We start from the raw sequence: 8,705 nt of genomic DNA on the forward strand, positions 1-8,705 counted from the left end.
GAGCATGCAGCGAAGTGTCAACCAGTCTCTGGTAAAAGATGTCAGCAGGTTATGATAAAATTATATCGGAGGCATTATCGCCGCCGTCGGAATCCACGTGTTAAAGGTGACATGATAATCCAACCGTTTGAAGAGAGCTTTTTACCTTTGGTTGAAAGGACGTTTTTGATCCTGAACACTTCTTGGATGGTTTCCAGTAATTCTTGCTCGTAAAAACAACCTTCGATGGGTTCCACTAAGGCATCTTTAAGGGTGTGCGTGACCGGCATTGTTTTCTTGACCGTATCCATCACGAAGACTTCCTCGGTCCAGTTGGGTGTGTATTCTTTCTTGAATGATTTTGTTTGTTTATTGATTCTCACGTGGTCACTTCCCTTAAATTTATGTCTAAAAATACGGCGTCTGTGACCTCCTGTTTTCGGTCAGGGTCACCCTATGGAGTTACAGATGAAGCTTCTGCTGATGGCATTTTTATGCTTCGATGCGATGCTTGATTATACTGGTTATCGATCTCTGGTAAAATATCTGAGTATCTGTTGGGATTTTCGCTGGTGAATCTTCCCATAATCGATTTTTTAGAGTCTTCCACGTGTAGTTCTAGGAAGCTGAAGTCCTCTTACAATACCGAGTAACCCTGGAAGAAGAGTTTCAGCAATACCAGCTAATAGTGGTACGATAAATTCTACTTGTTTTGAACGTTGTGACACAGACAATTGGATAACAAGTTCATTGTGAGCAGCAGCATGTTTCATCACAGAGGTGTCCTGTCCGTGAGTCAGCATAAATTTATCAGGTTTTGTTAATGCTGCCTATCTAACTTTAATTAATATCGGTCTATTATTTCTGAGCTCCGTAGAAATATTTTTCTACTGTGGCAACAGCCCTACCTTACTTGAACGTTCGACTTTGTTTTACTAGATATTACATCAGATACTATTATTTGTACGTATCCTGTTACCATAGCCGGCAGAGGAGGTGACGATAGTACGTCTTTGACGCATTCCGTTTCGGGAAACACAGTTTTGCATGACTTCATTTTGTGTTGCTCCAGTAACAGCCGCATAAATTTATGCAAGAAACAGTGGAAGCTATACCTAGCTTTATAATGTAGTTGCCAATGTTGTGACACATGGGACTATTCCGTTGAAATATAATCCCCTGATATGTTTTTTTCGTCCAGTCGTTTTGGCAGCTCACTTTTTGCTCTGGCAACTTTGTAGCTGACTGCATTGCTGAGGCATTTTGATATATAGTATTTCTTACACAACTGATCTTTTTCTATAGAACGACGTTCATTGTTCCATTAAGCACATCCAAGGTAATACATCGATCGGATGTCATTAACGTATAACAGACATAATCCACACCAAGATTAGCAATAGTCCACCTGATCTCGATTTCGGATGGGGATTCTTTGAGACGTTCTAAATGTGTTTAGACACAATGAAATGAAAAATGGGATACAGCGTGGCGAATTGATCTAGTGACACCTGCATGCTGGTTTCTTTATCTTGCTATGTTTGCATGGATTTAGAGATCATCATGTACGTACGTGAATAATTTCTCGTGGCTGCATCAAAAGTAGATTCCAGTTATCGATCTGGATATTGTCTAGAATTGATACGAACATGAATACGACAAGAACTTAAATCATCGAATATGTGTTTAATTCAAGTTTGGTTTTCACGCCATGCCGCTAACTGAAAGGTCACAAACAGATGTCTGGGAAGCTTGCTACCTATACAATTCATGGCCACTCTCCACGACGTGTCACCTGTATTTGAGCGAATTTTTGTATGTGAATTCGGTTTTGTTCGAAGTAAAGGGTTTTGTTAAATAGAGCCAAGGTAGCTTCTAATTCGAGCACGTGAGCAGCCAAGTGTGTGATTTTAGAAATGCAAAGCACATAGTGAACTGACCATCTGTTATAGCTCCACCTACACTCGTTCTATACATGTACTTCGTTCGATAATTCGTTTTTTTTAATATCAGCGTTTAATCTCTCTGAAGACCATGTGGGTATCACCATATATTCCACATATGCTGCTCACAGTAAGCATCATTCAAATGTCTCGACTGGAACTGGTGAGAGATCAACGTACAATGAATCCCACATTGTACCTACCCTGTCGTGCAAAAAAGCATTAACAGTTCTGAAATTACCGCCATTGGGAGCATCGGCATAACCAACATCAGCCACCGGGAAAATATCAGCCTTAGAGGCAAATTCTGTACGTGTGGCGGCACCAGTACCGGTATCTTTGAACCAACCCATTTTGGTCGCACATGATCGCATGTAATCATCACTGAGAATCATTAAATACAGTATCTTGATAGCCTGTTCTAAATTGCCAGTGATTTCTTCCACAGTCTGGTATTGTGATTATTTAAATGACAACCAACCATTGTGCTGCTTCGTGATCTAAGCATTAGTGGCATATCTCCTCCTCCAAGCAAAGGCTGTATCTTTCCTTGAATCTCCAGAAAAGCTTAGTGTGTAAGTAAATACACATCCTGGTCACGTGTTTATATTTGTATGTGCGTACTCGCGTTGAGATTAATGATATTAGTATCCTGACATTCCACATACTCATATTCCGTTGTGAAATCGTCGACAGGAATATCGTCGTTCAATCTAAGTCGGGAGTAAATATTGAATATATTGTTTGTATAACAGTGGCAGTGTGGTAAAGTCACACCAGCGATACAAATCGCACATTGAAAAAGTCACACTGTCCAACAACAGTTGCCCACTGTCTCACCATAGCCTTTTTAACCCATACCCCAACATCATGTTACCAACTTCCCCATGAGATATAGTCACCTTGTTCTCAAGATACCGTAAAATCTTTTGAGTTCCCCAGTGAGGGAATCACGAGAAGACAGATCCACAGTCTGTGTATGTTCACAAGGTGCTGATGACTCAATTGTATAGGTGGTATTTACTTTCAGACAGACCCACAGGCCTCCATGATGTCGGCAAGGTAAGCCCATTTGTCGATCAATCTTTTAATGAGTTTAGGTGCAGCCGGCGATGGCAACGTCACTTTGCTTGTGCCTGTACTTGTACTTGATCTCTCACTTGATGGGGTAATATAACTCCAAACATGCTTGGTGTGGTCGGTGATGGCAGTGTCACTGTGGGTCTGTCTCAGCTTGCGGTATTGATGCAGAGAGCGCTAAGAGTGCGATTGACACTATCGCGAAGTCTCAGTATCATGCTGCCTTACGACTTAAGCTCAGGATGGATTTTGATCTGGTTATAAAATCGACGCAGATGGTGAACCTACTGGGCTAAAATATCTTTGTCCTCAAGCGTTTGTTCTTTTTAAGCATTATCAAAATACGTTGTAATCGGTCTCTGGTAATTTTGAGATACACCTTTATCTCTTTAGCTTGATCTTATTTGCTGACTCTGGTCAGTGTATCCCGCACGGCCTTGCTCTGATCCTTTCGCTGTTCCTCAAGATCAGTCAGTTTTTCCAGTAGCCTGGTTTGTTGAGCAGCACCGATTTCCTGCTGTTTGGCTGATACCTCTGTGACGGGTTTGGGAAACTCCTGGGAGAGATGACGCTGAAACACCTGCTGACCCACTTTATCATCGATGTCTTCCTGACGTAACTTCGTCCGTTGCTCGACAAATGTTCTGAGCACGTCCTCACGCTGACGTTTACCGGTGATCTTTTCAAACGACATGGTGTTATACTGTCGACGATAGAAAATTTTACCTTGGAAAGTAAAATTCATCAAAGACTTTTCGATATCATTCCGGCACAGTTGCAGCATCGCGATGAAACGTAAGGAAATCATGTTTAGGACCGGATGTCGCGGCATAGTAATCAAATACGTGAAGAGTATTTCAAACTGCATGATAAAAAAGTCAGATATCAATGCATCATCACTGGATATCGCGGTGCAGCTCACTTTCAATGCAACCTCAATTTCAAAGATCCCCATTTCAGTCCAGTCATAGCTCATAATTTACGAGGGTATGACGGACACGTTATCATCGCTGCGTTAAATCATCCGCGGGTCAAAGAATTCATAAAATCAGTGGAGGGAAAAATCAAATGCATCCCCAATAACTTTGAAAAGGGCTTGTCGTTCTCAATCGGACCCTTTCGATTTATTGATTCGTTTCAGTTGATGTCAGCATCTCTAGACGAAATCTCTCTAAACAATGTCCGATCTTCATTCATCTCGACGAAACCAATCCGGAAAGAATTCATCTACTCAAACAAAAAGGAATTTATACTGACGAGTACATCGATAGCTGCTCACGGTTTGAGGAAACGTCTCTTCCAAACACATGCTCCTTTTATTTCTCACTCTGCATAGAACACATCACCGACGACAAATACGACAGAGCTCTCGCGGTCAGAAAAACCTTTGGTTGTCAGACTCTTGACGATTACCTCGATGTGCATCTGAAAACAGACGTGCTGTAATTCGCAGACGTGTTTAAAGCTTTCAGAGTTAATTGCCAGAAACAGTATCAACTGGATTCTATGTGGTACTTTTCATCACCCAGTTTATCATCGGATGTTCTACTTAAAACATGTCAGATGCAACTCAAGCTTTTCACCGACCTAGACATGTTTATGTTTATGACAAATACACGTAGAACTACGATCCTAATAAACCTACAACATATATCCTTTATCTCGACGCCAACAATCTCCACAGGTGGATTTCCCTGGATATCGGATGAAGAGTTTATGCAGGAACGTGCTGATTGTTATGTCGACAACGTTGGCTATTTTGTCGAAGTCGTCTTGACCTACCCAAACACTTACATGATCTACACAACGATTATCCCTTCTGCGATGAACAACTATTAGTCTCCAATGAGATTGTCTCTCCGGAACAATTAGCTCAAAAAGACCAGTTTGGCGTTGGAAATACCAAGGTCAACGATTTTTTATACCCAGTGTTATGAAGAAGACCAAGCATATTATGCACTACTGTTTACAAGATTAGGCGCTGAGACAGGGACTACTGCTTGATAAAAATCATCGTGCACTCAAGTTAATCAGGCTCCATGGATGAAAAGTTACACTGACTTAAATACATTGCAACGAACCAGAGTTAACGCGGACTCCGACAAAGATTTCTTCAATTTTTCAAACTCATGAAGAAGAGCGTCTTCAGATAGACCATCGAATTCCCCACAATACGCAGGAACACTGAAATCGTTAACGACGTGCGGCGACGTGATAAACTTGTGGCATTAGATGCCTTCATGCACATGAATATCTTTGACGAAGAGTTAGTCCAGATCGAGTCCAGACAAACCAAGCTTAAGCTGGATAAACCCATATACGTTGGAGCCGCTGTGCTCGGTCTTTCTAAAATGCTCATGCTCGATTTCCATTATGGATTTATCAAGTCGATGTACGGAGATAGAGCTAGTCTGCTCATGAAGGATACCGATTCACTCATCTATGAGATTCAAACAGAAGATGTCTACCAGGATATGTACGATCACAGAATATACTTTGACCCCAGTGATTATATAAAGGATAACACGTTTTACTGTGTAGATAATAAAAAGGTACTTGGAATGTTCAAGGACGAAACCAATGACGATCTAACAGTCGAATTCATTGCACTCCGATCAAAATGTACTGTTTCACAACAAACACAGGCGAATGAGTGACTACCCGTAAAAGAGTGGTAAGAAACCCCACTCTGACATACTACTCCGGTGGGCAGAGCTTAAGGTGTAGAGAACAATGTATTCAAAAATAAACTACAAAACTAGCTATGATTGATGTATTATGCAAGAGTTGCAGTTTCTGTTATGATTAAAAAATGGTGAGTTTCTTGGCAACATGTGAGATTATGTTAATTCATAACTGTCCTTGTCAAATTGACAATCTAACATTGCTCTGTATGACAGTGTGTGGCACGCATGCTGAGATAGGATAGAAAGTATATTTATTTCACAAACCATTAGCATTGAGATCTATGGAAAAACAATTGGCACCGTGATACCTACAGTATTAATAGATATGAACTTCAGAATGTTTACAGGATTCAATTCCATCCCTGGATGTCGCGAAATGCAATCTGTGCATGTTTTACATGGTTTGTAAACTACTTTGAAATTGTATGCTTGTCATCTCAATCACCATCTCTAGACTCTTGCAGAGGGTTGTGATTTTGGATTGTTGATAGTGATTTCCAGGGGCTTGTGTCACTGATTAGCTTAAATGTATTTCCAAACAGGTAGAGATGGACGCGCTCACAACTCCAAACGTTTACTTCACGTTCCGTCTGTGAATACATTTTTTTTCCAAATCTGAAAGTGCTGTACTGGCGTAGGCAATACTCTTTCCATTCTTAGTTAATAATGTGTCTAGACCGACTGAAGCTGCGTCTACAATTATTTGAGTTTCACTATTATAATCGAAATATGCTATTATTGCGTTATTCGTCAAATCCTGTTTGAGATTTTCAAGCGTTTTAACGAGTTTTCAGTTAATTCCCATGGTTGATTTTGCTTAGTCAAGGCTCGAAGTGGCTTATGGATTGTTGAACAATCTGGGATAAATTGTCAAGCATAATTTGTCATACCTAGAAAGTTGCGTACTTCAGATATGTTTGATGGAATGCAACAGGCGAGGTACAAACAAAATTACATTATATCCATTGCAAATAAGGATGATAACTATATCCATAGTTGCATTACTGCATGTACTACATTACATTTCTTGTGTTGATTTTATGCATGCCATGCATTTCCTTTTTGACCATTCTTAATCCATGTATGCGAGACTTAAAACAATATCCGTTAAAAAATGACCCAGAAATCTGATCAAAATTCAACGCTGAGATCCGTTTTCAACGACTGTGAAAATCAAACTTCAACGTTAAGAACTGACCCTGTGTCAATTTTCAACGCTACCCAGAAGGGTCAGAATTCAACGGGGTCAAAATTTAATACTATACTGGCCCAAAAATGGGGTTCCGTGTATAGCTCTTATGCCTGATTTCGGCAGTGCGTGTTACTGCATCTTCCTTTGGTAAAACATCTTCTGTATAGTCAATATCTGTCATTCCAAAATCTTCAGCTATGATTTCGTGCGACACAACGACAAAACGTGCAGCATTTACACTTGTGTACACCTAACCGCTCACCAGCTTCGGACCTCAGTCATACAGTTGTGTAAAACAAATTTTAAAAAATATATAAAAAAATAAAAAATTAAAATAAACAATAACATAGTCCGTGCAGTCGTCAGAAAGATTAAGGTGAATCTTTAAGGAAACGAACTAGGCCCCATTTCACGACGCAATGCAAGTTTACGCACAAAATTTTCGTAAGTTATATATTATGCAATTCCTGTGTTTCACAAATATGTTTAAGAACATTTCGTACGTCTAAGAAAACATTTGCGTAAGCTACTATTTTGCGTCGGAGGTAGATAATAAATCGGTAAAATATAATAGGGCACATGCAAGATACTTGCAAAGGATAGCGACAAAGATGACGAAATGAACAACAATAGCAATAAAATGACCAAACAAAAAATGTTCAGACCAAAATTACGTCGAAGTATTTGTCGTATTGAACGAAATGGAGACATTATTTCTGATTTAAAAAGATAGGATGCATCTCTCTCTCTCTCTCTCTCTCCGCCTTCGTGTGTGTGTGTGTATGTGTGTGTGTGTGTGTGTTTAGCCACAGATGTGTGATTTTGTAGCCCACAGGCGCTGTCAGAGTTGTAGCAACACAACCCGTCAGAAACTAAAAGCCTTAAAACCAGACCCTCAAAAGAACGTTACACCCTTAAAAATATGAAAAGTTTAAATGTTGTTTTTATTTGAAATAATAAATACATTTGTTTTTTAACAAATCCAGATATTAAGATCTGCCGTTGCCTGAAATTGTCCCCGCTTTTAAGAGCCTGATGACTTGTCTAACCGGAAAACAGAGAGAGAGACCGACAGACAGACAGACAGAGAGATAGAGAGATTGTCGAGCTATAATAGACGTTTACGAATAAACATAATGTAACTTACTTGTTGAAGATAACGGCTAAGTCGTACTTCCTTAGCTGTCTCTCTCACTCCACTGTATTTATAGACTTGTATTTCCTATAAATTCATAAACGTACTTGAAGGTCCTCATGCTGTCGTTTTCAGCGACTAACCAGCACCATTATAGATGAAAAAGTAATTGTGACGTTTCATGCAATCTTCTGCTTCAGCTAAAACTTCCTGAACTTACTTGATATTCATTGCAATACTAAGAACACAATTTAGTTATGTCTTAATTTCACGTTTGCTTACATTAAAAATGCACAATTAAATCAAAACCTTAAAAAGGCACCGTTATTTTGTGCTTTAACACCCCCTCTCTGTTTATAGGCTCGTTAAACCTTGGAATAAAATTACATTGTATACAGTGATCCATTTCATTAGAGGGGCCCCGAGTGGCCGAGTGGTCTAAAGCGCTCTCCTTTACGGATCACTGCCATCTCACCTCTGTCTGCCTGGGTGTGAGTCTCGGATTCGGCTAATGTGGGTATGTGAGAAAGCTTGCCAGTATCTTCTCGTGGGTAGGTGGTTCTTTCCGGGGGGTTTTCCGGGTTCTTCCTCCACCATTAATACTGGCCGCCATGTATAGCCTATCGTGTGCTGAAAAATGGCGTTGAACCCTACAACAACAGCAGCAACAACAGCAAAGTTTCTTTAGA

General features: G+C 40.1%; 1 protein-coding gene across 1 annotated transcript in view; it reads right to left on the reverse strand.

Annotated features, from left to right (window-relative positions):
* The window catches only part of LOC149802289 (uncharacterized), a 41,099-nt gene extending 32,967 nt beyond the window's left edge, over positions 1 to 8,132 (reverse strand). Inside the window, exon 1 of the mRNA XM_089956715.1 lies at positions 8,029 to 8,132. The gene's annotated coding sequence lies outside the window, so the exon portion shown is untranslated. The remainder of the gene's footprint in view (positions 1 to 8,028) is intronic.
* Positions 8,133 to 8,705: the final 573 nt, after the last annotated feature.

This window comes from Sinohyriopsis cumingii, chromosome 4, assembly GCF_028554795.1.
Source record: "Sinohyriopsis cumingii isolate HCF-2022 chromosome 4, ASM2855479v2, whole genome shotgun sequence".
Taxonomy (NCBI): Eukaryota; Metazoa; Mollusca; class Bivalvia; order Unionida; family Unionidae; genus Sinohyriopsis; species Sinohyriopsis cumingii.